Source organism: Vigna umbellata, chromosome 7 (genome assembly GCF_029865625.1).
Source record: "Vigna umbellata cultivar VRB3 chromosome 7, Vumbellata_1.0, whole genome shotgun sequence".
NCBI classification, from domain to species: Eukaryota; Viridiplantae; Streptophyta; class Magnoliopsida; order Fabales; family Fabaceae; genus Vigna; species Vigna umbellata.
Window position 1 is genome coordinate 44,336,915 of NC_142171.1, and position 22,738 is coordinate 44,359,652.

At 49.4% G+C, this 22,738-nt stretch overlaps 63 non-coding genes and 6 pseudogenes across 63 annotated transcripts; all 69 read right to left on the reverse strand.

Annotated features, from left to right (window-relative positions):
- Nucleotides 1-16: 16 nt before the first annotated feature.
- On the reverse strand, nt 17-135 carry LOC148196158 (5S ribosomal RNA). The gene has a single exon (XR_015781118.1). It is a non-coding gene; the product is annotated as a 5S ribosomal RNA (ribosomal RNA).
- Nucleotides 136-1,997: 1,862 nt separating this feature from the next.
- Nucleotides 1,998-2,116, reverse strand: LOC148196159 (5S ribosomal RNA; annotated as a pseudogene).
- Nucleotides 2,117-2,207: 91 nt separating this feature from the next.
- On the reverse strand, nt 2,208-2,326 carry LOC148196160 (5S ribosomal RNA). The gene has a single exon (XR_015781159.1). It is a non-coding gene; the product is annotated as a 5S ribosomal RNA (ribosomal RNA).
- Nucleotides 2,327-2,417: 91 nt separating this feature from the next.
- Nucleotides 2,418-2,536, reverse strand: LOC148196161 (5S ribosomal RNA). Its single transcript, XR_015781160.1, has one exon. It is a non-coding gene; the product is annotated as a 5S ribosomal RNA (ribosomal RNA).
- Nucleotides 2,537-2,819: 283 nt separating this feature from the next.
- On the reverse strand, nt 2,820-2,938 carry LOC148196162 (5S ribosomal RNA). The gene has a single exon (XR_015781218.1). It is a non-coding gene; the product is annotated as a 5S ribosomal RNA (ribosomal RNA).
- A 91-nt stretch (nt 2,939-3,029) lies between these two features.
- On the reverse strand, nt 3,030-3,148 carry LOC148196163 (5S ribosomal RNA). Its single transcript, XR_015781214.1, has one exon. It is a non-coding gene; the product is annotated as a 5S ribosomal RNA (ribosomal RNA).
- A 207-nt stretch (nt 3,149-3,355) lies between these two features.
- LOC148196164 (5S ribosomal RNA) lies at nt 3,356-3,474 on the reverse strand. Its single transcript, XR_015781223.1, has one exon. It is a non-coding gene; the product is annotated as a 5S ribosomal RNA (ribosomal RNA).
- A 91-nt stretch (nt 3,475-3,565) lies between these two features.
- LOC148196165 (5S ribosomal RNA) lies at nt 3,566-3,684 on the reverse strand. Its single transcript, XR_015781182.1, has one exon. It is a non-coding gene; the product is annotated as a 5S ribosomal RNA (ribosomal RNA).
- A 207-nt stretch (nt 3,685-3,891) lies between these two features.
- LOC148196166 (5S ribosomal RNA) lies at nt 3,892-4,010 on the reverse strand. Its single transcript, XR_015781295.1, has one exon. It is a non-coding gene; the product is annotated as a 5S ribosomal RNA (ribosomal RNA).
- A 208-nt stretch (nt 4,011-4,218) lies between these two features.
- On the reverse strand, nt 4,219-4,337 carry LOC148196167 (5S ribosomal RNA). The gene has a single exon (XR_015781151.1). It is a non-coding gene; the product is annotated as a 5S ribosomal RNA (ribosomal RNA).
- Nucleotides 4,338-4,428: 91 nt separating this feature from the next.
- On the reverse strand, nt 4,429-4,547 carry LOC148196168 (5S ribosomal RNA). The gene has a single exon (XR_015781086.1). It is a non-coding gene; the product is annotated as a 5S ribosomal RNA (ribosomal RNA).
- Nucleotides 4,548-4,754: 207 nt separating this feature from the next.
- On the reverse strand, nt 4,755-4,873 carry LOC148196169 (5S ribosomal RNA). The gene has a single exon (XR_015781208.1). It is a non-coding gene; the product is annotated as a 5S ribosomal RNA (ribosomal RNA).
- Nucleotides 4,874-5,080: 207 nt separating this feature from the next.
- LOC148196170 (5S ribosomal RNA) lies at nt 5,081-5,199 on the reverse strand. Its single transcript, XR_015781249.1, has one exon. It is a non-coding gene; the product is annotated as a 5S ribosomal RNA (ribosomal RNA).
- Nucleotides 5,200-5,306: 107 nt separating this feature from the next.
- LOC148196171 (5S ribosomal RNA) lies at nt 5,307-5,425 on the reverse strand. The gene has a single exon (XR_015781107.1). It is a non-coding gene; the product is annotated as a 5S ribosomal RNA (ribosomal RNA).
- Nucleotides 5,426-5,632: 207 nt separating this feature from the next.
- On the reverse strand, nt 5,633-5,751 carry LOC148196172 (5S ribosomal RNA). Its single transcript, XR_015781168.1, has one exon. It is a non-coding gene; the product is annotated as a 5S ribosomal RNA (ribosomal RNA).
- A 207-nt stretch (nt 5,752-5,958) lies between these two features.
- On the reverse strand, nt 5,959-6,077 carry LOC148196173 (5S ribosomal RNA). The gene has a single exon (XR_015781164.1). It is a non-coding gene; the product is annotated as a 5S ribosomal RNA (ribosomal RNA).
- A 206-nt stretch (nt 6,078-6,283) lies between these two features.
- Nucleotides 6,284-6,402, reverse strand: LOC148196174 (5S ribosomal RNA). Its single transcript, XR_015781251.1, has one exon. It is a non-coding gene; the product is annotated as a 5S ribosomal RNA (ribosomal RNA).
- Nucleotides 6,403-6,509: 107 nt separating this feature from the next.
- LOC148196175 (5S ribosomal RNA) lies at nt 6,510-6,628 on the reverse strand. The gene has a single exon (XR_015781270.1). It is a non-coding gene; the product is annotated as a 5S ribosomal RNA (ribosomal RNA).
- Nucleotides 6,629-6,835: 207 nt separating this feature from the next.
- On the reverse strand, nt 6,836-6,954 carry LOC148196176 (5S ribosomal RNA). Its single transcript, XR_015781169.1, has one exon. It is a non-coding gene; the product is annotated as a 5S ribosomal RNA (ribosomal RNA).
- Nucleotides 6,955-7,160: 206 nt separating this feature from the next.
- Nucleotides 7,161-7,279, reverse strand: LOC148196177 (5S ribosomal RNA). Its single transcript, XR_015781165.1, has one exon. It is a non-coding gene; the product is annotated as a 5S ribosomal RNA (ribosomal RNA).
- A 303-nt stretch (nt 7,280-7,582) lies between these two features.
- LOC148196178 (5S ribosomal RNA) lies at nt 7,583-7,701 on the reverse strand. The gene has a single exon (XR_015781094.1). It is a non-coding gene; the product is annotated as a 5S ribosomal RNA (ribosomal RNA).
- A 91-nt stretch (nt 7,702-7,792) lies between these two features.
- On the reverse strand, nt 7,793-7,911 carry LOC148196179 (5S ribosomal RNA). Its single transcript, XR_015781122.1, has one exon. It is a non-coding gene; the product is annotated as a 5S ribosomal RNA (ribosomal RNA).
- Nucleotides 7,912-8,119: 208 nt separating this feature from the next.
- Nucleotides 8,120-8,238, reverse strand: LOC148196180 (5S ribosomal RNA). Its single transcript, XR_015781125.1, has one exon. It is a non-coding gene; the product is annotated as a 5S ribosomal RNA (ribosomal RNA).
- Nucleotides 8,239-8,329: 91 nt separating this feature from the next.
- Nucleotides 8,330-8,448, reverse strand: LOC148196181 (5S ribosomal RNA). Its single transcript, XR_015781263.1, has one exon. It is a non-coding gene; the product is annotated as a 5S ribosomal RNA (ribosomal RNA).
- A 91-nt stretch (nt 8,449-8,539) lies between these two features.
- LOC148196182 (5S ribosomal RNA) lies at nt 8,540-8,696 on the reverse strand (annotated as a pseudogene).
- A 68-nt stretch (nt 8,697-8,764) lies between these two features.
- On the reverse strand, nt 8,765-8,883 carry LOC148196183 (5S ribosomal RNA). The gene has a single exon (XR_015781147.1). It is a non-coding gene; the product is annotated as a 5S ribosomal RNA (ribosomal RNA).
- A 207-nt stretch (nt 8,884-9,090) lies between these two features.
- Nucleotides 9,091-9,209, reverse strand: LOC148196184 (5S ribosomal RNA). Its single transcript, XR_015781152.1, has one exon. It is a non-coding gene; the product is annotated as a 5S ribosomal RNA (ribosomal RNA).
- A 91-nt stretch (nt 9,210-9,300) lies between these two features.
- Nucleotides 9,301-9,419, reverse strand: LOC148196185 (5S ribosomal RNA). Its single transcript, XR_015781087.1, has one exon. It is a non-coding gene; the product is annotated as a 5S ribosomal RNA (ribosomal RNA).
- A 207-nt stretch (nt 9,420-9,626) lies between these two features.
- LOC148196186 (5S ribosomal RNA) lies at nt 9,627-9,745 on the reverse strand. The gene has a single exon (XR_015781126.1). It is a non-coding gene; the product is annotated as a 5S ribosomal RNA (ribosomal RNA).
- A 207-nt stretch (nt 9,746-9,952) lies between these two features.
- On the reverse strand, nt 9,953-10,071 carry LOC148196187 (5S ribosomal RNA). The gene has a single exon (XR_015781252.1). It is a non-coding gene; the product is annotated as a 5S ribosomal RNA (ribosomal RNA).
- Nucleotides 10,072-10,178: 107 nt separating this feature from the next.
- Nucleotides 10,179-10,297, reverse strand: LOC148196188 (5S ribosomal RNA). The gene has a single exon (XR_015781271.1). It is a non-coding gene; the product is annotated as a 5S ribosomal RNA (ribosomal RNA).
- A 207-nt stretch (nt 10,298-10,504) lies between these two features.
- LOC148196189 (5S ribosomal RNA) lies at nt 10,505-10,623 on the reverse strand. The gene has a single exon (XR_015781098.1). It is a non-coding gene; the product is annotated as a 5S ribosomal RNA (ribosomal RNA).
- A 207-nt stretch (nt 10,624-10,830) lies between these two features.
- LOC148196190 (5S ribosomal RNA) lies at nt 10,831-10,949 on the reverse strand. The gene has a single exon (XR_015781099.1). It is a non-coding gene; the product is annotated as a 5S ribosomal RNA (ribosomal RNA).
- Nucleotides 10,950-11,156: 207 nt separating this feature from the next.
- On the reverse strand, nt 11,157-11,275 carry LOC148196191 (5S ribosomal RNA). Its single transcript, XR_015781247.1, has one exon. It is a non-coding gene; the product is annotated as a 5S ribosomal RNA (ribosomal RNA).
- A 94-nt stretch (nt 11,276-11,369) lies between these two features.
- Nucleotides 11,370-11,488, reverse strand: LOC148196192 (5S ribosomal RNA). The gene has a single exon (XR_015781200.1). It is a non-coding gene; the product is annotated as a 5S ribosomal RNA (ribosomal RNA).
- A 207-nt stretch (nt 11,489-11,695) lies between these two features.
- LOC148196193 (5S ribosomal RNA) lies at nt 11,696-11,814 on the reverse strand (annotated as a pseudogene).
- Nucleotides 11,815-12,021: 207 nt separating this feature from the next.
- On the reverse strand, nt 12,022-12,140 carry LOC148196194 (5S ribosomal RNA). The gene has a single exon (XR_015781153.1). It is a non-coding gene; the product is annotated as a 5S ribosomal RNA (ribosomal RNA).
- Nucleotides 12,141-12,231: 91 nt separating this feature from the next.
- Nucleotides 12,232-12,350, reverse strand: LOC148196195 (5S ribosomal RNA). Its single transcript, XR_015781241.1, has one exon. It is a non-coding gene; the product is annotated as a 5S ribosomal RNA (ribosomal RNA).
- A 207-nt stretch (nt 12,351-12,557) lies between these two features.
- Nucleotides 12,558-12,676, reverse strand: LOC148196196 (5S ribosomal RNA). Its single transcript, XR_015781158.1, has one exon. It is a non-coding gene; the product is annotated as a 5S ribosomal RNA (ribosomal RNA).
- A 207-nt stretch (nt 12,677-12,883) lies between these two features.
- Nucleotides 12,884-13,002, reverse strand: LOC148196197 (5S ribosomal RNA). Its single transcript, XR_015781127.1, has one exon. It is a non-coding gene; the product is annotated as a 5S ribosomal RNA (ribosomal RNA).
- A 207-nt stretch (nt 13,003-13,209) lies between these two features.
- Nucleotides 13,210-13,328, reverse strand: LOC148196198 (5S ribosomal RNA). The gene has a single exon (XR_015781253.1). It is a non-coding gene; the product is annotated as a 5S ribosomal RNA (ribosomal RNA).
- A 107-nt stretch (nt 13,329-13,435) lies between these two features.
- LOC148196199 (5S ribosomal RNA) lies at nt 13,436-13,554 on the reverse strand. Its single transcript, XR_015781272.1, has one exon. It is a non-coding gene; the product is annotated as a 5S ribosomal RNA (ribosomal RNA).
- Nucleotides 13,555-13,761: 207 nt separating this feature from the next.
- LOC148196200 (5S ribosomal RNA) lies at nt 13,762-13,880 on the reverse strand. Its single transcript, XR_015781198.1, has one exon. It is a non-coding gene; the product is annotated as a 5S ribosomal RNA (ribosomal RNA).
- A 94-nt stretch (nt 13,881-13,974) lies between these two features.
- Nucleotides 13,975-14,093, reverse strand: LOC148196201 (5S ribosomal RNA). The gene has a single exon (XR_015781201.1). It is a non-coding gene; the product is annotated as a 5S ribosomal RNA (ribosomal RNA).
- A 207-nt stretch (nt 14,094-14,300) lies between these two features.
- On the reverse strand, nt 14,301-14,419 carry LOC148196202 (5S ribosomal RNA; annotated as a pseudogene).
- A 207-nt stretch (nt 14,420-14,626) lies between these two features.
- On the reverse strand, nt 14,627-14,745 carry LOC148196203 (5S ribosomal RNA). The gene has a single exon (XR_015781219.1). It is a non-coding gene; the product is annotated as a 5S ribosomal RNA (ribosomal RNA).
- A 207-nt stretch (nt 14,746-14,952) lies between these two features.
- Nucleotides 14,953-15,071, reverse strand: LOC148196204 (5S ribosomal RNA). The gene has a single exon (XR_015781128.1). It is a non-coding gene; the product is annotated as a 5S ribosomal RNA (ribosomal RNA).
- Nucleotides 15,072-15,492: 421 nt separating this feature from the next.
- Nucleotides 15,493-15,611, reverse strand: LOC148196205 (5S ribosomal RNA). Its single transcript, XR_015781080.1, has one exon. It is a non-coding gene; the product is annotated as a 5S ribosomal RNA (ribosomal RNA).
- A 91-nt stretch (nt 15,612-15,702) lies between these two features.
- LOC148196206 (5S ribosomal RNA) lies at nt 15,703-15,821 on the reverse strand. The gene has a single exon (XR_015781288.1). It is a non-coding gene; the product is annotated as a 5S ribosomal RNA (ribosomal RNA).
- Nucleotides 15,822-16,028: 207 nt separating this feature from the next.
- On the reverse strand, nt 16,029-16,147 carry LOC148196207 (5S ribosomal RNA). The gene has a single exon (XR_015781110.1). It is a non-coding gene; the product is annotated as a 5S ribosomal RNA (ribosomal RNA).
- Nucleotides 16,148-16,354: 207 nt separating this feature from the next.
- On the reverse strand, nt 16,355-16,473 carry LOC148196208 (5S ribosomal RNA). Its single transcript, XR_015781196.1, has one exon. It is a non-coding gene; the product is annotated as a 5S ribosomal RNA (ribosomal RNA).
- A 207-nt stretch (nt 16,474-16,680) lies between these two features.
- On the reverse strand, nt 16,681-16,799 carry LOC148196209 (5S ribosomal RNA). The gene has a single exon (XR_015781111.1). It is a non-coding gene; the product is annotated as a 5S ribosomal RNA (ribosomal RNA).
- Nucleotides 16,800-17,006: 207 nt separating this feature from the next.
- LOC148196210 (5S ribosomal RNA) lies at nt 17,007-17,125 on the reverse strand. Its single transcript, XR_015781225.1, has one exon. It is a non-coding gene; the product is annotated as a 5S ribosomal RNA (ribosomal RNA).
- Nucleotides 17,126-17,332: 207 nt separating this feature from the next.
- Nucleotides 17,333-17,451, reverse strand: LOC148196211 (5S ribosomal RNA). Its single transcript, XR_015781112.1, has one exon. It is a non-coding gene; the product is annotated as a 5S ribosomal RNA (ribosomal RNA).
- Nucleotides 17,452-17,658: 207 nt separating this feature from the next.
- Nucleotides 17,659-17,777, reverse strand: LOC148196212 (5S ribosomal RNA). The gene has a single exon (XR_015781226.1). It is a non-coding gene; the product is annotated as a 5S ribosomal RNA (ribosomal RNA).
- A 407-nt stretch (nt 17,778-18,184) lies between these two features.
- LOC148196213 (5S ribosomal RNA) lies at nt 18,185-18,303 on the reverse strand. The gene has a single exon (XR_015781293.1). It is a non-coding gene; the product is annotated as a 5S ribosomal RNA (ribosomal RNA).
- Nucleotides 18,304-18,510: 207 nt separating this feature from the next.
- LOC148196214 (5S ribosomal RNA) lies at nt 18,511-18,629 on the reverse strand. Its single transcript, XR_015781113.1, has one exon. It is a non-coding gene; the product is annotated as a 5S ribosomal RNA (ribosomal RNA).
- Nucleotides 18,630-18,836: 207 nt separating this feature from the next.
- LOC148196215 (5S ribosomal RNA) lies at nt 18,837-18,955 on the reverse strand. The gene has a single exon (XR_015781227.1). It is a non-coding gene; the product is annotated as a 5S ribosomal RNA (ribosomal RNA).
- A 407-nt stretch (nt 18,956-19,362) lies between these two features.
- On the reverse strand, nt 19,363-19,481 carry LOC148196216 (5S ribosomal RNA). Its single transcript, XR_015781273.1, has one exon. It is a non-coding gene; the product is annotated as a 5S ribosomal RNA (ribosomal RNA).
- Nucleotides 19,482-19,688: 207 nt separating this feature from the next.
- Nucleotides 19,689-19,807, reverse strand: LOC148196217 (5S ribosomal RNA). Its single transcript, XR_015781204.1, has one exon. It is a non-coding gene; the product is annotated as a 5S ribosomal RNA (ribosomal RNA).
- Nucleotides 19,808-19,901: 94 nt separating this feature from the next.
- Nucleotides 19,902-20,020, reverse strand: LOC148196218 (5S ribosomal RNA; annotated as a pseudogene).
- A 207-nt stretch (nt 20,021-20,227) lies between these two features.
- Nucleotides 20,228-20,346, reverse strand: LOC148196219 (5S ribosomal RNA). Its single transcript, XR_015781260.1, has one exon. It is a non-coding gene; the product is annotated as a 5S ribosomal RNA (ribosomal RNA).
- Nucleotides 20,347-20,553: 207 nt separating this feature from the next.
- LOC148196220 (5S ribosomal RNA) lies at nt 20,554-20,672 on the reverse strand (annotated as a pseudogene).
- Nucleotides 20,673-20,766: 94 nt separating this feature from the next.
- Nucleotides 20,767-20,885, reverse strand: LOC148196221 (5S ribosomal RNA). Its single transcript, XR_015781224.1, has one exon. It is a non-coding gene; the product is annotated as a 5S ribosomal RNA (ribosomal RNA).
- A 207-nt stretch (nt 20,886-21,092) lies between these two features.
- Nucleotides 21,093-21,211, reverse strand: LOC148196222 (5S ribosomal RNA). The gene has a single exon (XR_015781230.1). It is a non-coding gene; the product is annotated as a 5S ribosomal RNA (ribosomal RNA).
- A 207-nt stretch (nt 21,212-21,418) lies between these two features.
- Nucleotides 21,419-21,537, reverse strand: LOC148196223 (5S ribosomal RNA). The gene has a single exon (XR_015781243.1). It is a non-coding gene; the product is annotated as a 5S ribosomal RNA (ribosomal RNA).
- Nucleotides 21,538-21,744: 207 nt separating this feature from the next.
- Nucleotides 21,745-21,863, reverse strand: LOC148196224 (5S ribosomal RNA). The gene has a single exon (XR_015781085.1). It is a non-coding gene; the product is annotated as a 5S ribosomal RNA (ribosomal RNA).
- A 366-nt stretch (nt 21,864-22,229) lies between these two features.
- LOC148196225 (5S ribosomal RNA) lies at nt 22,230-22,348 on the reverse strand. The gene has a single exon (XR_015781254.1). It is a non-coding gene; the product is annotated as a 5S ribosomal RNA (ribosomal RNA).
- A 94-nt stretch (nt 22,349-22,442) lies between these two features.
- On the reverse strand, nt 22,443-22,561 carry LOC148196226 (5S ribosomal RNA). Its single transcript, XR_015781231.1, has one exon. It is a non-coding gene; the product is annotated as a 5S ribosomal RNA (ribosomal RNA).
- Nucleotides 22,562-22,738: the final 177 nt, after the last annotated feature.

Sequence of the window (22,738 nt, forward strand, 5' to 3'; positions counted from 1 at the left end):
AAGAACGTCAAAAAAAGAGGTGCAACACGAGGACTTCCCAGGAGGTCACCCATCCTAGTACTACTCTCGCCCAAGCACGCTTAACTGCGGTGTTCTGATGGGATCCGGTGCATTAGTGCTGGTATGATCGCACCTGCCAAGTATCGCACGATCAATGCATATATGGCTTCGGCAGCGTGTATAAGTTTTAACACTTGGGGACACGCGTGCGAGGGCCCTGAGGTGGATGGCTTGCTCCGGAAAAGTCGTGGTAAGAGTTAGTTGGATGTCGTGTCGGCGGTACTTGGTTGCGACTAACAAGGACGAAGAAAAACGTAAAAAAAGAAAAGAACGTCAAAAAAAGAGGTGCAACACGAGGACTTCCCACGAGGTCACCCATCCTAGTACTTCTCTCGCCCAAGTGATAACAGTTGAAAAACTGTTATTTTCATGCTTAAAAGTGATACTAAAAGCAACCTTTAGACTTAGAAACTAGCTTGAAATCATGCATTTTGTTTATATTTTCAGAAATAAGAGAGCTGGACAGGTTTATGCTTGATTTGAGTGTTTTTGTGCAGGTTTTAAGGTGAATTTGGTGAAAGAAGTAAAGAATGAGAGAGAGGACATTAGAAAAGACAAGGAAGAGTGCAAAAAGAGAAGTCGAAGGCACCGCTCAGCGGCAAACTACCGCTGAGCGGCACTCAAGAGGTGACGTTGGAACCGCTGAGGGGCAAATGGCCGCTGAGGGGAAGAAAGAAGACGCGTAACCACCGCTGAGCGGTAAATGGCGCTGAGCGGCACTTTTTGGGCTTGGGCTTTTGTAATCTTTTGTAACTCTAGATTAGTATATAAGGGCTTGCACGTCCTTTAGTTAGAGATCTTTGGCAGAAACGAAGCAAACACTCTCTCTTCCACCCCTTGGGGTAGATTGGGAGATGGTGACAGCTCTCCTCTTCTCTTTCACGGGTTTTTCTATCTCTTTCATACTTTCATTGTTATTCATCTAGGTTCACCATGAATATGGTGAACTAAACCTTGTATGTTCGTTGGGGAATCAAAGTAATCTCTTGAAGCTCTCATATATGGATTTGTTGAGTACATCTTTGAATTAAGACATATGCTTTCTTTCATCGTTAGTTAGGGTTTTTCCTCTTTGCTCAATGCTTGCATTGTTTAACTCATTCTAATGCATGATTATTGGTTTTGTCGATACGGACACGTACGGGGAAGTCTAGATCCGGGGAATTTCTCCCAATATTATACTGACAATATTCTATTGGTTTCCTTTAAGCTCCTGCACTCATGAACTAATCATTAGGAATGCTAGGAATTGTATGAACTATTTGATTAGGGAGAAGCCATCTAGAATGGTACATTAGAGAGTGGCATTAACAATGATGATTTGAATGTTGAATTCCTAAAATATATGAGAGTGGATGAGATGAAATTGACCCCCAACAACATATTCATTCATATATTCCATTGAAAGTGTTTATCTTTTGTCTTTGCCATTGATCAAAATTCATGCATACATGTTTATTTTCTGTCTTGCATTTTAAACTCAAATATTTCGTTTGTAAGTCTTAGTTAATCAAGAAACCACATAACTAAACTAGGCCGTGAGTCCTTTGGGAAGAACGATACTTGGTCTTACCAAGTTTTATTACTTGAACGATTCGGTCATACTTGCCGATTGTGAAACAAGTTTGTGACATCATATTTTGGTGCTTACAAATTTGTCCATCACCAAGCATGCTTAACTGCGGAGTTCTGATGGGATTCGGCGCATTAGTGCTGGTATGATCGCACCTGCCAAGTGTCACACGATCAATGCATATATGGTTTCGGCAGCGTGTATAAGTTTTAACACTTGGGGACACGCGTGCGAGGGCCCTGAGGTGGATGGATTGCTCCGGAAAAGTCGTGGTTAGAGTTAGTTGGATGTCGTGTCGGCGGTACTTGGTTGCGACTAACAAGGACGAAGAAAAACGTAAAAAAAGAAAAGAACGTCAAAAAAAGAGGTGCAACACGAGGACTTCCCACGAGGTCACCCATCCTAGTACTACTCTCGACCAAGCACGCTTAACTGCGGAGTTCTGATGGCATTCGGTGCATTAGTGCTGGTATGATCGCACCTGCCAAGCATCGCACGATCAATGCATATATGGCTTCGGCAGCGTGTATAAGTTTTAACACTTGGGGACACGCGTGCGAGGGCCCTGAGAAAAGAGGTGCAACACGAGGACTTCCCAGGAGGTCACCCATCCTAGTATTACTCTCGCCCAAGCACGATTAACTGCGGAGTTCTGATGGGATCCGGTGCATTAGTGCTGGTATGATCGCACCTGCCAAGTATCGCACGATCAATGCATATATGGCTTCGGCAGCGTGTATAAGTTTTAACACTTGGGGACACGCGTGCGAGGGCCCTGAGAAAAGAGGTGCAACACGAGGACTTCCCAGGAGGTCACCCATCCTAGTATTACTCTCGCCCAAGCACGATTAACTGCGGAGTTCTGATGGGATCCGGTGCATTAGTGCTGGTATGATCGCACCTGCCAAGTATCGCACGATCAATGCATATATGGCTTCGGCAGCGTGTATAAGTTTTAACACTTGGGGACACGCGTGCGAGGGCCCTGAGAAAAGAGGTGCAACACGAGGACTTCCGAGGAGGTCACCCATCCTAGTACTACTCTCGCCCAAGCACGCTTAACTGCGGAGTTCTGATGGGATCCGAAAAAGAGGTGCAACACGAGGACTTCCCAGGAGGTCACCCATCCTAGTATTACTCTCGCCCAAGCACGCTTAACTGCGGAGTTCTGATGGGATCCGAAAAAGAGGTGCAACACGAGGACTTCCCAGGAGGTCACCCATCCTAGTATTATTCTCGCCCAAGCTCGCTTAACTGCGGAGTTCTGATGGGATCCGGTGCATTAGTGCTGGTATGATCGCACCTGCCAAGTATCGCACGATCAATGCACATATGGCTTCGGCAGCGTGTATAAGTTTTAACACTTGGGGACACGCGTGCGAGGGCCCTGAGAAAAGAGGTGCAACACGAGGACTTCCCAGGTGGACACCCATCCTAGTACTACTCTCGTCCAAGCACGCTTAACTGCGGTGTTCTGATGGGATCCGGTGCATTAGTGCTGGTATGATCGCACCTGCCAAGCATCGCACGATCAATGCATATATGGCTTCGGCAGCGTGTATAAGTTTTAATACTTGGGGACACGCGTGCGAGGGCCCTGAGGTGGATGGTTTGCTCCGGAAAAGTCGTGGTAAGAGTTAGTTGGATGTCGTGTCGGCGGTACTTGGTTGCGACTAACCAGGACGAAGAAAAACGTAAAAAAAGAAAAGAACGTCAAAAAAAGAGGTGCAACACGAGGACTTCCCAGGAGGTCACCCATCCTAGTATTACTCTCGCACAAGCACGCTTAACTGCGGAGTTCTGATGGGATCCGGTGCATTAGTGCTGGTATGATCGCACCTGCCAAGTATCGCACGATCAATGCATATATGGCTTCGGCAGCGTGTATAAGTTTTAACATTTGGGGACACGCGTGCGAGGGCCCTGAGAAAAGAGGTGCAACACGAGGACTTCCCAGGAGGTCACCCATCCTAGTACTACTCTCGCCCAAGCACGCTTAACTACGAACTTCTGATGGGATTCGGTGCATTAGTGCTGGTATGATCGCACCTGCCAAGCATCGCACGATCAATGCATATATGGCTTCGGCAGCGTGTATAAGTTTTAACACTGGGGGACACGCGTGCGAGGGCCCTGAGGTGGATGGCTTGCTCCGGAAAAGTCGTGGTAAGAGTTAGTTGGATGTCGTGTCGGCGGTACTTGGTTGCGACTAACAAGGACGAAGAAAAACGTAAAAAAAGAAAAGAACGTCAAAAAAAGAGGTGCAACACGAGGACTTCTCAGGAGGTCACCCATCCTAGTACTACTCTCGCCCAAGCACGCTTAACTGCGGAGTTCTGATGGGATCCGGTGCATTAGTACTGGTATGATCGCACCTAGTCAAGGATCGCACGATCAATGCATATATGGCTTCGGCAGCGTGTATAAGTTTTAACACTTGGGGACACGCGTGCAAGGGCCCTGAGGTGGATGGTTTGCTCCGGAAAAGTCGTGGTAAGAGTTAGTTGGATGTCGTGTCGGCGGTACTTGGTTGCTTCTAACAAGGACGAAGAAAAACGTAAAAAAAGAAAAGAACGTCAAAAAAATAGGTGCAACACGAGGACTTCCCAGGAGGTCACCCATCCTAGTACTACTCTCGCCCAAGCACGCTTCACTGCGGAGTTCTGATGGGATCCGGTGCATAAGTGCTGGTATGGTAGCACCTGCCAAGTATTGCACGATCAATGCATATATGGCTTCGGCAGCGTGTATAAGTTTTAACACTTGGGGACACGCGTGCGAGGGCCCTGAGAAAAGAGGTGCAACACGAGGACTTCCGAGGAGGTCACCCATCCTAGTACTACTCTCGCCCAAGCACGCTTAACTGCGGAGTTCTGATGGGATCCGGTGCATTAGTGCTGGTATGATCGCACCTGCCTAGCATCGCACGATCAATGCGTATATGGCTTCGGCAGCGTGTATAAGTTTTAACACTTGGGGACACGAGTGCGAGGGCCCTGAGGTGGATGGTTTGCTCCGGAAAATTCGTGGTAAGAGTTAGTTGGATGTCGTGTCGGCGGTACTTGGTTGCGACTAACAAGGACGAAGAAAAACGTAAAAAAAGAAAAGAACGTCAAAAAAAGAGGTACAACACGAGGACTTCCCAGGAGGTCACCAATCCTAGTACTACTCTCGCCCAAGCACGCTTAACTGCGGAGTTCTGATGGGATCCGGTGCATTAGTGCTGGTATGATCGCACCTGCCAAGTATCGCACGATCAATGCATATATGGCTTCGGCAGCGTGTATAAGTTTTAACACTTGGGGACACGAGTGGGAGGGCCCTGAGGTGGATGGTTTGCTCCGGAAAAGTCGTGGTAAGAGTTAGTTGGATGTCGTGTCGGTGGTACTTGGTTCCGACTAACAAGGACGAAGAAAAACGTAAAAAAAGAAAAGAACGTCAAAAAAAGAGGTGTAACACGAGGACTTCCCAGGAGGTCACCCATCCTAGTACTACTCTCGACCAAGCACGCTTAACTGCGGAGTTCTGATGGGATCCGATGCATTAGTGCTGGTATGATCGCACCTGCCAAGTATCGCACGATCAATGCATATATGGCTTCGGCAGCGTGTATAAGTTTCAGCGTGTATAAGTTTTAACACTTGGGGACACGCGTGCGAGGGCCCTGAGAAAAGAGGTGCAACACGAGGACTTCCCAGGAGGTCACCCATCCTAGTACTACTCTCACCCAAGCACGCTTAACTGCGGAGTTCTGATGGGATCCGGTGCATTAGTACTGGTATGATCGCACCTGCCAAGGATCGCACGATCAATGCATATATGGCTTCGGCAGCGTGTATAAGTTTTAACACTTGGGGACACGCGTGCGAGGGCCCTGAGGTGGATTGTTTGCTCCGGAAAAGTCGTGGTAAGAGTTAGTTGGATGTCGTGTCGGCGGTACTTGGTTGCGACTAACAAGGACGAAGAAAAACGTAAAAAAAGAAAAGAACGTCTAAAAAAGAGGTGCAACACGAGGACTTCGCAGGTGGTCACCCATCCTAGTACTACTCTCGCCCAAGCACGCTTAACTGCGGAGTTCTGATGGGATTCGGTGCATTAGTGCTGGTATGATCGCACCTGCCAAGCATCGCACCATCAATGCATATATGGCTTCGGCAGCGTGTATAAGTTTTAACACTTGGGGACACGCGTGCGAGGGCCCTGAGGTGGATGGCTTGCTCCGGAAAAGTCGTGGTAAGAGTTAGTTGGATGTCGTGTCGGCGGTACTTGGTTGCGACTAACAAGGACGAAGAAAAACGTAAAAAAAGAAAAGAACGTCTAAAAAAGAGGTGCAACACGAGGACTTCGCAGGTGGTCACCCATCCTAGTACTACTCTCGCCCAAGCACGCTTAACTGCGGTGTTCTGATGGGATCCGGTGCATTAGTGCTGGTATGATCGCACCTGCCAAGCATCGCACGATCAATGCATATATGGCTTCGGCAGCGTGTATAAGTTTTAACACTTGGGGACACGAGTGGGAGGGCCCTGAGGTGGATGGTTTGCTCCGGAAAAGTCGTGGTAAGAGTTAGTTGGATGTCGTGTCGGCGGTACTTGGTTCCGACTAACAAGGACGAAGAAAAACGTAAAAAAGAAAAGAACGTCAAAAAAAGAGGTGTAACACGAGGACTTCCCAGGAGGTCACCCATCCTAGTACTACTCTCGACCAAGCACGCTTAACTGCGGAGTTCTGATGGGATCCGATGCATTAGTGCTGGTATGATCGCACCTGCCAAGTATCGCACGATCAATGCATATATGGCTTCGGCAGCGTGTATAAGTTTCAGCGTGTATAAGTTTTAACACTTGGGGACACGCGTGCGAGGGCCCTGAGAAAAGAGGTGCAACACGAGGACTTCCCAGGAGGTCACCCATCCTAGTACTACTCTCGCCCAAGCACGCTTAACTGCGGAGTTCTGATGGGATCCGGTGCATTAGTACTGGTATGATCGCACCTGCCAAGCATCGCACGATCAATGCATATATGGCTTCGGCAGCGTGTATAAGTTTTAACACTTGGGGACACGCGTGCGAGGGCCCTGAGGTGGATTGTTTGCTCCGGAAAAGTCGTGGTAAGAGTTAGTTGGATGTCGTGTCGGCGGTACTTGGTTGCGACTAACAAGGACGAAGAAAAACGTAAAAAAAGAAAAGAACGTCTAAAAAAGAGGTGCAACACGAGGACTTCGCAGGTGGTCACCCATCCTAGTACTACTCTCGCCCAAGCACGCTTAACTGCGGAGTTCTGATGGGATTCGGTGCATTAGTGCTGGTATGATCGCACCTGCCAAGCATCGCACCATCAATGCATATATGGCTTCGGCAGCGTGTATAAGTTTTAACACTTGGGGACACGCGTGCGAGGGCCCTGAGGTGGATGGCTTGCTCCGGAAAAGTCGTGGTAAGAGTTAGTTGGATGTCGTGTCGGCGGTACTTGGTTGCGACTAACAAGGACGAAGAAAAACGTAAAAAAGAAAAGAACGTCTAAAAAAGAGGTGCAACACGAGGACTTCGCAGGTGGTCACCCATCCTAGTACTACTCTCGCCCAAGCACGCTTAACTGCGGTGTTCTGATGGGATCCGGTGCATTAGTGCTGGTATGATCGCACCTGCCAAGCATCGCACGATCAATGCATATATGGCTTCGGCAGCGTGTATAAATTTTAACACTTGGGGACACGCGTGCGAGGGCCCTGAGGTGGATGGTTTGCTCCGGAAAAGTCGTGGTAAGAGTTAGTTGGATGTCGTGTCGGCGGTACTTGGTTGCGACTAACAAGGACGAAGAAAAACGTAAAAAAAGAAAAGAACGTCAAAAAAAGAGGTGCAACACGAGGACTTCCCAGGAGGTCACCCATCCTAGTACTACTCTCGCCCAAGCACGCTTAACTGCGGAGTTCTGATGGGATCCGAAAAAGAGGTGCAACACGAGGACTTCCCAGGAGGTCACCCATCCTAGTATTACTCTCGCCCAAGCACGCTTAACTGCGGAGTTCTGATGGGATCCGGTGCATTAGTGCTGGTATGATCGCACCTGCCAAGCATCGCACGATCAATGCATATATGGCTTCGGCAGCGTGTATAAGTTTTAACATTTGTGGACACGCGTGCGAGGGCCCTGAGAAAAGAGGTGCAACACGAGGACTTCCAAGGAGGTCACCCATCCTAGTACTACTCTCGCCCAAGCACGCTTAACTGCGAAGTTCTGATGGGATTCGGTGCATTAGTGCTGGTATGATCGCACCTGCCAAGCATCGCACGATCAATGCATATATGGCTTCGGCAGCGTGTATAAGTTTTAACACTTGGGGACACGCGTGCGAGGGCCCTGAGGTCGATGGCTTGCTCCGGAAAAGTCGTGGTAAGAGTTAGTTGGATGTCGTGTCGACGGTACTTGGTTGCGACTAACAAGGACGAAGAAAAACATAAAAAAAAGAAAAGAACGTCAAAAAAAGAGGTGCAACACGAGGACTTCCCAGGAGGTCACCAATCCTAGTACTACTCTCGCCCAAGCACGCTTAACTGCGGAGTTCTGATGGGATCCGGTGCATTAGTGCTGGTATGATCGCACCTGCCAAGTATCGCACAATCAATGCATATATGGCTTCGGCAGCGTGTATAAGTTTTAACACTTGGGGACACGCGTGCGAGGGCCCTGAGAAAAGAGGTGCAACACGAGGACCACCCAGGAGGTCACCCATCCTAGTATTACTCTCGCCCAAGCACGATTAACTGCGGAGTTCTGATGGGATCCGGTGCATTAGTGCTGGTATGATCGCACCTCCCAAGTATTGCACGATCAATGCATATATGGCTTCGGCAGTGTGTATAAGTTTTAACACTTGGGGACACGCGTGCGAGGGCCCTGAGAAAAGAGGTGCAACACGAGGACTTCCCAGGAGGTCACCCATCCTAGTACTACTCTCGCCCAAGCACGCTTAACTGCGGAGTTCTGATGGGATCCGAAAAAGCACGCTTAACTGCGGAGTTCTGATGGGATCCGGTGCATTAGTGCTGGTATGATCGCACCTGCCAAGTATCGCACGATCAATGCACATATGGCTTCGGCAGGGACACACGTGCGAGGGCCCTGAGAAAAGAGGTGCAACACGAGGACTTCCCAGGTGGACACCCATCCTAGTACTACTCTCGCCCTAGCACGCTTAACTGCGGTGTTCTGATGGGATCCGGTGCATTAGTGCTGGTATGATCGCACCTGCCAAGCATCGCACGATCAATGCATATATGGCTTCGGCAGCGTGTATAAGTTTTAACACTTGGGGACACGCGTGCGAGGGCCCTGAGGTGGATGGTTTGCTCCGGAAAAGTCGTGGTAAGAGTTAGTTGGATGTCGTGTCGGCGGTACTTGGTTGCTTACTAACAAGGACGAAGAAAAACGTAAAAAAGAAAAGAACGTCAAAAAAATAGGTGCAACACGAGGACTTCCCAGGAGGTCACCCATCCTAGTACTACTCTCGCCCAAGCACGCTTCACTGCGGAGTTCTGATGGGATCCGGTGCATAAGTGCTGGTATGGTAGCACCTGCCAAGTATCGCACGATCAATGCATATATGGCTTCGGCAGCGTGTATAAGTTTTAACACTTGGGGACACGCGTGCGAGGGCCCTGAGAAAAGAGGTGCAACACGAGGACTTCCGAGGAGGTCACCCATCCTAGTACTACTCTCGCCCAAGCACGCTTAACTGCGGAGTTCTGATGGGATCCGGTGCATTAGTGCTGGTATGATCGCACCTGCCAAGCATCGCACGATCAATGCGTATATGGCTTCGGCAGCGTGTATAAGTTTTAACACTTGGGGACACGAGTGCGAGGGCCCTGAGGTGGATGGTTTGCTCCGGAAAATTCGTGGTAAGAGTTAGTTGGATGTCGTGTCGGCGGTACTTGGTTGCGACTAACAAGGACGAAGAAAAACGTAAAAAAAGAAAAGAACGTCAAAAAAAGAGGTGCAACACGAGGACTTCCCAGGAGGTCACCAATCCTAGTACTACTCTCGCCCAAGCACGCTTAACTGCGGAGTTCTGATGGGATCCGGTGCATTAGTGCTGGTATGATCGCACCTGCCAAGTATCGCACGATCAATGCATATATGGCTTCGGCAGCGTGTATAAGTTTTAACACTTGGGGACACGAGTGGGAGGGCCCTGAGGTGGATGGTTTGCTCCGGAAAAGTCGTGGTAAGAGTTAGTTGGATGTCGTGTCGGCGGTACTTGGTTCCGACTAACAAGGACGAAGAAAAACGTAAAAAAAGAAAAGAACGTCAAAAAAAGAGGTGTAACACGAGGACTTCCCAGGAGGTCACCCATCCTAGTACTACTCTCGACCAAGCACGCTTAACTGCGGAGTTCTGATGGGATCCGATGCATTAGTGCTGGTATGATCGCACCTGCCAAGTATCGCACGATCAATGCATATATGGCTTCGGCAGCGTGTATAAGTTTCAGCGTGTATAAGTTTTCACACTTGGGGACACGCGTGCGAGGGCCCTGAGAAAAGAGGTGCAACACGAGGACTTCCCAGGAGGTCACCCATCCTAGTACTACTCTCGCCCAAGCACGCTTAACTGCGGAGTTCTGATGGGATCCGGTGCATTAGTACTGGTATGATCGCACCTGCCAAGGATCGCACGATCAATGCATATATGGCTTCGGCAGCGTGTATAAGTTTTAACACTTGGGGACACGCGTGCGAGGGCCCTGAGGTGGATGGTTTGCTCCGGAAAAGTCGTGGTAAGAGTTAGTTGGATGTCGTGTCGGCGGTACTTGGTTGCGACTAACAAGGACGAAGAAAAACGTAAAAAAAGAAAAGAACGTCAAAAAAAGAGGTGCAACACGAGGACTTCCCACGAGGTCACCCATCCTAGTACTACTCTCGCCTAAGCACGCTTAACTGCGGAGTTCTGATGGGATCCGGTGCATTAGTGCTGGTATGATCGCACCTGCCAAGTATCGCACGATCAATGCATATATGGCTTCGGCAGCGTGTATAAGTTTTAACACTTGGGGACACGAGTGGGACGGCCCTGAGGTGGATGGTTTGCTCCGGAAAAGTCGTGGTAAGAGTTAGTTGGATGTCGTGTCGGCGGTACTTGGTTGCGACTAACAAGGACGAAGAAAAACGTAAAAAAAGAAAAGAACGTCAAAAAAAGAGGTGCAACACGAGGACTTCCCACGAGGTCACCCATCCTAGTACTACTCTCGCCTAAGCACGCTTAACTGCGGAGTTCTGATGGGATCCGGTGCATTAGTGCTGGTATGATCGCACCTGCCAAGTATCGCACGATCAATGCATATATGGCTTCGGCAGCGTGTATAAGTTTTAACACTTGGGGACACGAGTGGGACGGCCCTGAGGTGGATGGTTTGCTCCGGAAAAGTCGTGGTAAGAGTTAGTTGGATGTCGTGTCGGCGGTACTTGGTTCCGACTAACAAGGACGAAGAAAAACGTAAAAAAAGAAAAGAACGTCAAAAAAAGAGGTGTAACACGAGGACTTCCCAGGAGGTCACCCATCCTAGTACTACTCTCGACCAAGCACGCTTAACTGCGGAGTTCTGATGGGATCCGGTGCATTAGTGCTGGTATGATCGCACATGCCAAGTATCACACGATCAATGCATATATGCCTTCGGCAGCGTGTATAAGTTTTAACACTTGGGGACATGCGTGCGAGGGCCACGTCAAAAAAAGAGGTGCAACACGAGGACTGCCCAGGAGGTCACCCATCCTAGTACTACTCTCACCCAAGCACGCTTAACTGCGGAGTTCTGATGGGATCCGGTGCATTAGTGCTGGTATGATTGCACCTGCCAAGCATCGCACGATCAATGCATATATTGCTTCGGCAGCGTGCATAAGTTTTAACACTTGGGGACACGCGTGCGAGGGCCCTGAGGTGGATGGTTTCGTACGGAAAAGGCGTGGTAAGAGTTAGTTAGATGTCGTGTCGGCGGTACTTGGTTGCGACTAACAAGGACGAAGAAAAACGTTAAAAAAGAAAAGAACGTCAAAAAAAGAGGTGGAACACGAGGACTTTCGAGGAGGTCACCCATCCTAGTACTACTCTCGCCCAAGCACGCTTAACTGCGGAGTTCTGATGGGATCCGGTGCATTAGTACTGGTATGATCGCACCTGTCAAGGATCGCACGATCAATGCATATATGGCTTCGGCAGCGTGTATAAGTTTTAACACTTGGGGACACGCGTGCAAGGGCCCTGAGGTGGATGGTTTGCTCCGGAAAAGTCGTGGTAAGAGTTAGTTGGATGTCGTGTCGGCGGTACTTGGTTGCTTCTAACAAGGACGAAGAAAAACGTAAAAAAAGAAAAGAACGTCAAAAAAATAGGTGCAACACGAGGACTTCCCAGGAGGTCACCCATCCTAGTACTACTCTCGCCCAAGCACGCTTCACTGCGGAGTTCTGATGGGATCCGGTGCATAAGTGCTGGTATGGTAGCACCTGCCAAGTATCGCACGATCAATGCATATATGGCTTCGGCAGCGTGTATAAGTTTTAACACTTGGGGACACGCGTGCGAGGGCCCTGAGAAAAGAGGTGCAACACGAGGACTTCCCAGGAGGTCACCCATCCTAGTACTACTCTCGCCCAAGCACGCTTAACTGCGGAGTTCTGATGGGATTCGGTGCATTAGTGCTGTTATGATCGCACCTGCCAAGCATCGCACGATCAATGCATATATGGCTTCGGCAGCGTGTATAAGTTTTAACACTTGGGGACACGCGTGCGAGGGCCCTGAGGTGGATGGCTTGCTCCGGAAAAGTCGTGGTAAGAGTTAGTTGGATGTCGTGTCGGCGGTACTTGGTTGCGACTAACAAGGACGAAGAAAAACGTAAAAAAAGAAAAGAACGTCAAAAAAAGAGGTGCAACACGAGGACTTCCCAGGAGGTCACCCATCCTAGTACTACTCTCGCCCAAGCACGCTTAACTGCGGAGTTCTGATGGGATTCGGTGCATAAGTGCTGGTATGATCGCACCTGCCAAGTATCGCACGGTGAATGCATATATGGCTTCGGCAGCGTGTATAAGTTTTAACACTTGGGGACACGCGTGCGAGGGCCCTGAGGTGGATTGCTTGCTCCGGAAAAGTCGTGGTAAGAGTTAGTTGGATGTCGTGTCGGCGGTACTTGGTTGAGACTAACAAGGACGAAGAAAAACGTAAAAAAAGAAAAGAACGTCAAAAAAAGAGGTGCAACACGAGGACTTCCCAGGAGGTCACCAATCCTAGTACTACTCTCGCCCAAGCACGCTTAACTGCGGAGTTCTGATGGGATCCGGTGCATTAGTGCTGGTATGATCGCACCTGCCAAGTATCGCACGATCAATGCATATATGGCTTCGGCAGCGTGTATAAGTTTTAACACTTGGGGACACGAGTGGGAGGGCCCTGAGGTGTATGGTTTGCTCCGGAAAAGTCGTGGTAAGAGTTAGTTGGATGTCGTGTCGGCGGTACTTGGTTCCGACTAACAAGGACGAAGAAAAACGTAAAAAAAGAAAAGAACGTCAAAAAAAGAGGTGTAACACGAGGACTTCCCAGGAGGTCACCCATCCTAGTACTACTCTCGACCAAGCACGCTTAACTGCGGAGTTCTGATGGGATCCGATGCATTAGTGCTGGTATGATCGCACCTGCCAAGTATCGCACGATCAATGCATATATGGCTTCGGCAGCGTGTATAAGTTTCAGCGTGTATAAGTTTTCACACTTGGGGACACGCGTGCGAGGGCCCTGAGAAAAGAGGTGCAACACGAGGACTTCCCAGGAGGTCACCCATCCTAGTACTACTCTCGCCCAAGCACGCTTAACTGCGGAGTTCTGATGGGATCCGGTGCATTAGTACTGGTATGATCGCACCTGCCAAGGATCGCACGATCAATGCATATATGGCTTCGGCAGCGTGTATAAGTTTTAACACTTGGGGACACGAGTGGGACGGCCCTGAGGTGGATGGTTTGCTCCGGAAAAGTCGTGGTAAGAGTTAGTTGGATGTCGTGTCGGCGGTACTTGGTTCCGACTAACAAGGACGAAGAAAAACGTAAAAAAAGAAAAGAACGTCAAAAAAAGAGGTGTAACACGAGGACTTCCCAGGAGGTCACCCATCCTAGTACTACTCTCGACCAAGCACGCTTAACTGCGGAGTTCTGATGGGATCCGGTGCATTAGTGCTGGTATGATCGCACCTGCCAAGTATCGCACGATCAATGCATATATGCCTTCGGCAGCGTGTATAAGTTTTAACACTTGGGGACATGCGTGCGAGGGCCACGTCAAAAAAAGAGGTGCAACACGAGGACTGCCCAGGAGGTCACCCATCCTAGTACTACTCTCACCCAAGCACGCTTAACTGCGGAGTTCTGATGGGATCCGGTGCATTAGTGCTGGTATGATTGCACCTGCCAAGCATCGCACGATCAATGCATATATTGCTTCGGCAGCGTGTATAAGTTTTAACACTTGGGGACACGCGTGCGAGGGCCCTGAGGTGGATGGTTTCGTACGGAAAAGTCGTGGTAAGAGTTAGTTAGATGTCGTGTCGGCGGTACTTGGTTGCGACTAACAAGGACGAAGAAAAACGTTAAAAAAGAAAAGAACGTCAAAAAAAGAGGTGGAACACGAGGACTTTCGAGGAGGTCACCCATCCTAGTACTACTCTCGCCCAAGCACGCTTAACTGCGGAGTTCTGATGGGATCCGGTGCATTAGTACTGGTATGATCGCACCTGTCAAGGATCGCACGATCAATGCATATATGGCTTCGGCAGCGTGTATAAGTTTTAACACTTGGGGACACGCGTGCAAGGGCCCTGAGGTGGATGGTTTGCTCCGGAAAAGTCGTGGTAAGAGTTAGTTGGATGTCGTGTCGGCGGTACTTGGTTGCGACTAACAAGGACGAAGAAAAACGTAAAAAAAGAAAAGAACGTCAAAAAAAGAGGTGCAACACGAGGACTTCCCAGGAGGTCACCCATCCTAGTACTACTCTCGCCGAAGCACGTTTAACTGCGGAGTTCTGATGGGATCCGGTGCATTAGTACTGGTATGATCGCACCTGCCGAGGATCGCACGATCAATGCATATATGGCTTCGGCAGCGTGTATAAGTTTTAACACTTGGGGACACATGTGCAAGGGCCCTGAGGTGGATGGTTTGCTACGGAAAAGTCGTGGTAAGAGTTAGTTGGATGTCGTGTCGGCGGTACTTGGTTGCGACTAACAAGGACGAAGAAAAACGTAAAAAAAGAAAACAACGTCAAAAAAAGAGGTGCAACACGAGGACTTCCCAGGAGGTCACCAATCCTAGTACTACTCTCGCCCAAGCACGCTTAACTGCGGAGTTCTGATGGGATCCGGTGCATTAGTGCTGGTATGATCGCACCTGCCAAGTATCGCACGATCAATGCATATATGGCTTCGGCAGCGTGTATAAGTTTTAACACTTGGGGACACGCGTGCGAGGGCCCTGAGGTGGATGGTTTACTCCGGAAAAGTCGTGGTAAGAGTTAGTTGGAAGTCGTGTCGGCGGTACTTGGTTGCGACTAACAAGGACGAAGAAAAACGTAAAAAAAGAAAAGAACGTCAAAAAAAGAGGTGCAACACGAGGACTTCCTAGGAGGTCACCCATCCTCCTAGGAAGTGTAAAAGTTTTAACACTTGGGGACACGCGTGCGAGGGCCCTGAGGTGGATGGTTTACTCCGGAAAAGTCGTGGTAAGAGTTAGTTGGATGTCGTGTCGGCGGTACTTGGTTGCGACTAACAAGGACGAAGAAAAACGTAAAAAAAGAAAAGAACGTCAAAAAAAGAGGTGCAACACGAGGACTTCCTAGGAGGTCACCCATCCTAGTACTACTCTCGCCCAAGCACGCTTAACTGCGGAGTTCTGATGGGATCCGGTGCATTAGTGCTGGTATGATCGCACCTGCCAAGTATCGCACGATCAATGCATATATGGCTTCGGCAGCGTGTATAAGTTTTAACACTTGGGGACACGCGTGCGAGGGCCCTCAGAAAAGAGGTGCAACACGAGGACTTCCCAGGAGGTCACCCATCCTAGTACTACTCTCGCCCAAGCACGCTTAACTGCGAAGTTCTGATGGGATTCGGTGCATTAGTGCTGGTATGATCGCACCTGCCAAGCATCGCACGATCAATGCATATATGGCTTCGGCAGCGTGTATAAGTTTTAACACTTGGGGACACGCGTGCGAGGGCCCTGAGGTTGATGGCTTGCTCCGGAAAAGTCGTGGTAAGAGTTAGTTGGATGTCGTGTCGGCGGTACTTGGTTGCGACTAAAAAGGACGAAGAAAAACGTAAAAAAAGAAAAGAACGTCAAAAAAAGAGGTGCAACACGAGGACTTCCTAGGAGGTCACCCATCCTAGTACTACTCTCGCCCAAGCACGCTTAACTACGGAGTTCTGATGGGATCCGGTGCATTAGTACTGGTATGATCGCACCTGCCGAGGATCGCACGATCAATGCATATATGGCTTCGGCAGCGTGTATAAGTTTTAACACTTGGGGACACATGTGCAAGGGCCCTGAGGTGGATGGTTTGCTCCGGAAAAGTCGTGGTAAGAGTTAGTTGGATGTCGTGTCAGCGGTACTTGGTTGCGACTAACAAGGACGAAGAAAAACGTAAAAAAAGAAAACAACGTCAAAAAAATAGGTGCAACACGAGAACTTCCCAGGAGGTCACCCATCCTAGTACTACTCTCGCCCAAGCACGCTTAACTGCGACGTTCTGATGGGATTCGGTGCATAAGTGCTGGTATGATCGCACCTGCCAAGTATCGCACGGTTAATGCATATATGGCTTCGGCAGCGTGTATAAGTTTTAACACTTGGGGACACGCGTGCGAGGGCCCTGAGGTGGATGGCTTGCTCCGGAAAAGTCGTGGTAAGAGTTAGTTGGATGTCGTGTCGGCGGTACTTGGTTGCGACTAACAAGGACGAAGAAAAACGTAAAAAAAGAAAAGAACGTCAAAAAAAGAGGTGCAACACGAGGACTTCCTAGGAGGTCACCCATCCTAGTACTACTCTCGCCCAAGCACGCTTAACTACGGAGTTCTGATGGGATCCGGTGCATTAGTACTGGTATGATCGCACCTGCCGAGGATCGCACGATCAATGCATATATGGCTTCGGCAGCGTGTATAAGTTTTAACACTTGGGGACACATGTGCAAGGGCCCTGAGGTGGATGGTTTGCTCCGGAAAAGTCGTGGTAAGAGTTAGTTGGATGTCGTGTCAGCGGTACTTGGTTGCGACTAACAAGGACGAAGAAAAACGTAAAAAAAGAAAACAACGTCAAAAAAATAGGTGCAACACGAGGACTTCCCAGGAGGTCACCCATCCTAGTACTACTCTCGCCCAAGCACGCTTAACTGCGACGTTCTGATGGGATTCGGTGCATAAGTGCTGGTATGATCGCACCTGCCAAGTATCGCACGGTTAATGCATATATGGCTTCGGCAGCGTGTATAAGTTTTAACACTTGGGGACACGCGTGCGAGGGCCCTGAGGTGGATGGCTTGCTCCGGAAAAGTCGTGGTAAGAGTTAGTTGGATGTCGTGTCGGCGGTACTTGGTTGCGACTAACAAGGACGAAGAAAAACGTAAAAAAAGAAAAGAACGTCAAAAAAAGAGGTGCAACACGAGGACTTCCTAGGAGGTCACCCATCCTAGTACTACTCTCGCCCAAGCACGCTTAACTACGGAGTTCTGATGGGATCCGGTGCATTAGTACTGGTATGATCGCACCTGCCGAGGATCGCACGATCAATGCATATATGGCTTCGGCAGCGTGTATAAGTTTTAACACTTGGGGACACATGTGCAAGGGCCCTGAGGTGGATGGTTTGCTCCGGAAAAGTCGTGGTAAGAGTTAGTTGGATGTCGTGTCAGCGGTACTTGGTTGCGACTAACAAGGACGAAGAAAAATGTAAAAAAAGAAAACAACGTCAAAAAAATAGGTGCAACACGAGGACTTCCCAGGAGGTCACCCATCCTAGTACTACTCTCGCCCAAGCACGCTTAACTGCGACGTTCTGATGGGATTCGGTGCATAAGTGCTGGTATGATCGCACCTGCCAAGTATCGCACGGTTAATGCATATATGGCTTCGGCAGCGTGTATAAGTTTTAACACTTGGGGACACGCGTGCGAGGGCCCTGAGGTGGATGGCTTGCTCCGGAAAAGTCGTGGTAAGAGTTAGTTGGATGTCGTGTCGGCGGTACTTGGTTGCGACTAACAAGGACGAAGAAAAACGTAAAAAAAGAAAAGAACGTCAAAAAAAGAGGTGCAACACGAGGACTTCCTAGGAGGTCACCCATCCTAGTACTATTCTCGCCCAACTGCGGAGTTCTGATGGGATCTGGTGCATTAGTGCTGGTATGATCGCACCTGCCAAGTATCGCACGATCAATGCATATATGGCTTCGGCAGCGTGTATAAGTTTTAACACTTGGGGACACGCGTGCGAGGGCCCTGAGAAAAGAGGTGCAACACGAGGACTTCCCAGGAGGTCACCCATCCTAGTACTACTCTCGCCCAAGCACGCTTAACTGCGAAGTTCTGATGGGATTCGGTGCATTAGTGCTGGTATGATCGCACCTGCCAAGCATCGCACGATCAATGCATATATGGCTTCGGCAGCGTGTATAAGTTTTAACACTTGGGGACACGCGTGCGAGGGCCCTGAGGTTGATGGCTTGCTCCGGAAAAGTCGTGGTAAGAGTTAGTTGGATGTCGTGTCGGCGGTACTTGGTTGCGACTAACAAGGACGAAGAAAAACGTAAAAAAAGAAAAGAACGTCAAAAAAAGAGGTGCAACACGAGGACTTCCTAGGAGGTCACCCATCCTAGTACTACTCTCGCCCAAGCACGCTTAACTACGGAGTTCTGATGGGATCCGGTGCATTAGTACTGGTATGATCGCACCTGCCGAGGATCGCACGATCAATGCATATATGGCTTCGGCAGCGTGTATAAGTTTTAACACTTGGGGACACATGTGCAAGGGCCCTGAGGTGGATGGTTTGCTCCGGAAAAGTCGTGGTAAGAGTTAGTTGGATGTCGTGTCAGCGGTACTTGGTTGCGACTAACAAGGACGAAGAAAAACGTAAAAAAAGAAAACAACGTCAAAAAAATAGGTGCAACACGAGGACTTCCCAGGAGGTCACCCATCCTAGTACTACTCTCGCCCAAGCACGCTTAACTGCGACGTTCTGATGGGATTCGGTGCATAAGTGCTGGTATGATCGCACCTGCCAAGTATCGCACGGTTAATGCATATATGGCTTCGGCAGCGTGTATAAGTTTTAACACTTGGGGACACGCGTGCGAGGGCCCTGAGGTGGATGGCTTGCTCCGGAAAAGTCGTGGTAAGAGTTAGTTGGATGTCGTGTCGGCGGTACTTGGTTGCGACTAACAAGGACGAAGAAAAACGTAAAAAAAGAAAAGAACGTCAAAAAAAGAGGTGCAACACGAGGACTTCCTAGGAGGTCACCCATCCTAGTACTATTCTCGCCCAACTGCGGAGTTCTGATGGGATCTGGTGCATTAGTGCTGGTATGATCGCACCTGCCAAGTATCGCACGATCAATGCATATATGGCTTCGGCAGCGTGTATAAGTTTTAACACTTGGGGACACGCGTGCGAGGGCCCTGAGAAAAGAGGTGCAACACGAGGACTTCCCAGGAGGTCACCCATCCTAGTACTACTCTCGCCCAAGCACGCTTAACTGCGGAGTTCTGATGGGATCCGGTGCATTAGTACTGGTATGATCGCACCTGCCAAGGATCGCACGATCAATGCATATATGGCTTCGGCAGCGTGTATAAGTTTTAACACTTGGGGACACGCGTGCGAGGGCCCTGAGGTGGATGGTTTGCTCCGGAAAAGTCGTGGTAAGAGTTAGTTGGATGTCGTGTCGGCGGTACTTGGTTGCGACTAACAAGGACGAAGAAAAACGTAAAAAAAGAAAAGAACGTCAAAAAAAGAGGTGCAACACGAGGACTTCCCAAGAGGTCCTCCATCCTAGTACTACTCTCGCCTAAGCACGCTTAACTACGGAGTTCTGATGGGATCCGGTGCATTAGTGCTGGTATGATCGCACCTGCCAAGTATCGCACGATCAATGCATATATGGCTTCGGCAGCGTGTATAAGTTTTAACACTTGGGGACATGCGTGCGAGGGCCACGTCAAAAAAAAAGGTGCAACACGAGGACTGCCCAGGAGGTCACCCATCCTAGTACTACTCTCACCCAAGCACGCCTAACTGCGGAGTTCTGATGGGATCCGGTGCATTAGTGCTGGTATGATTGCACCTGCCAAGCATCGCACGATCAATGCATATATTGCTTCGGCAGCGTGTATAAGTTTTAAGACTTGGGGACACGCGTGCGAGGGTCCTGAGGTGGATGGTTTCGTACGGAAAAGTCGTGGTAAGAGTTAGTTAGATGTCGTGTCGGCGGTACTTGGTTGCGACTAACAAGGACGAAGAAAAACGTAAAAAAAGAAAAGAACGTCAAAAAAAGAGGTGCAACACGAGGACTTTCGAGGAGGTCACCCATCCTAGTACTACGCTCGCCCAAGCACGCTTAACTGCGGAGTTCTGATGGGATCCGGTGCATTAGTACTGGTATGATCGCACCTGCCAAGGATCGCACGATCAATGCATATACGGCTTCGGCAGCGTGTATAAGTTTTAACACTTGGGGACACGCGTGCGAGGGCCCTGAGGTGGATGGTTTGCTCGGGAAAAGTCGTGGTAAGAGTTAGTTTGATGTCGTGTCGGCGGTACTTGGTTGCGACTAACAAGGACGAAGAAAAACGTAAAAAAAGAAAAGAACGTCAAAAAAAGAGGTGCAACACGAGGACTTCCCAAGAGGTCCTTCATCCTAGTACTACTCTCGCCTAAGCACGCTTAACTGTGGAGTTCTGATGGGATCCGGTGCATTAGTGCTGGTATGATCGCACCTGCCAAGTATCGCACGATCAATGCATATATGGCTTCGGCAGCGTGTATAAGTTTTAACACTTGGGGACATGCGTGCGAGGGCCACGTCAAAAAAAGAGGTGCAACACGAGGACTGCCCAGGAGGTCACCCATCCTAGTACTACTCTCACCCAAGCACGCTTAACTGCGGAGTTCTGATGGGATCCGGTGCATTAATGCTGGTATGATTGCACCTGCCAAGCATCGCACGATCAATGCATATATTGCTTCGGCAGCGTGTATAAGTTTTAACACTTGGGGACACGCGTGCGAGGGTCCTGAGGTGGATGGTTTCGTACGGAAAAGTCGTGGTAAGAGTTAGTTAGATGTCGTGTCGGCGGTACTTGGTTGCGACTAACAAGGACGAAGAAAAACGTAAAAAAAGAAAAGAACGTCAAAAAAAGAGGTGCAACACGAGGACTTTCGAGGAGGTCACCCATCCTAGTACTACTCTCGCCCAAGCACGCTTAACTGCGGAGTTCTGATGGGATCCGGTGCATTAGTACTGGTATGATCGCACCTGCCAAGGATCGCACGATCAATGCATATACGGCTTCGGCAGCGTGTATAAGTTTTAACACTTGGGGACACGCGTGCGAGGGCCCTAAGGTGGATGGTTTGCTCCGGAAAAGTCGTGGTAAGAGTTAGTTGGATGTCGTGTCGGCGGTACTTGGTTGCGACTAACAAGGACGAAGAAAAACGTAAAAAAAGAAAAGAACGTCAAAAAAAGAGGTGCAACACGAGGACTTCCCAGGAGGTCACCAATCCTAGTACTACTCTCGCCCAAGCACGCTTAACTGCGGAGTTCTGCTGGGATCCGGTGCATTAGTGCTGGTATGATCGCACCTGCCAAGTATCGCACGATCAATGCATATATGGCTTCGTCAGCGTGTATAAGTTTTAACACTTGGGGACACGCGTGCGAGGGCCCTGAGCTGGATGGTTTGCTCCGGAAAAGTCGTGGTAAGAGTTAGTTGGATGTCGTGTCGGCGAAACTTGGTTGCGACTAACAAGGACGAAGAAAAACGTAAAAAAAGAAAAGAACGTCAAAAAAAGAGGTGCAACACGAGGACTTCCAAGGAGGTCACCCATCCTAGTACTACTCTCGCCCAAGCACGCTTAACTGCGGAGTTCTGATGGGATCCGGTGCATTAGTGCTGGTATGATCGCACCTGCCAAGTATCGCACGATCAATGCATATATGGCTTCGGCAGCGCGTATAAGTTTTAACACTTGGGGACACGCGTGCGAGGGCCCTGAGAAAAGAGGTGCAACACGAGGACTGCGGAGTTCTGATGGGATCCGGTGCATTAGTACTAGTATGATCGCACCTGCCAAGGATCGCACGATCAATGCATATATGGCTTCGGCAGCGTGTATAAGTTTTAACACTTGGGGACACGCGTGCGAGGGCTCTGAGGTGGATGGTTTGCTCCGGAAAAGTCGTGGTAAGAGTTAGTTGGATGTCGTGTCGGCGGTACTTGGTTGCGACTAACAAGGACGAAGAAAAACGTAAAAAAAGAAAAGAACGTCAAAAAAAGAGGTGCAACACGAGGACTTCCCAAGAGGTCCTCCATCCTAGTACTACTCTCGCCTAAGCACGCTTAACTGCGGAGTTCTGATGGGATCCGGTGCATTAGTGCTGGTATGATCGCTCCTGCCAAGTATCGCACGATCAATGCATATATGGCTTCGGCAGCGTGTATAAGTTTTAACACTTGGGGACATGCGTGCGAGGGCCACGTCAAAAAAAGAGGTGCAACACGAGGACTGCCCAGGAGGTCACCCATCCTAGTACTTATCTCACCCAAGCACGCTTAACTGCGGAGTTCTGATGGGATCCGGTGCATTAGTGCTGGTATGATTGCACCTGCCAAGCATCGCACGATCAATGCATATATTGCTTCGGCAGCGTGTATAAGTTTTAACACTTGGGGACACGCGTGCGAGGGTCCTGAGGTGGATGGTTTCGTACGGAAAAGTCGTGGTAAGAGTTAGTTAGATGTCGTGTCGGCGGTACTTGGTTGCGACTAACAAGGACGAAGAAAA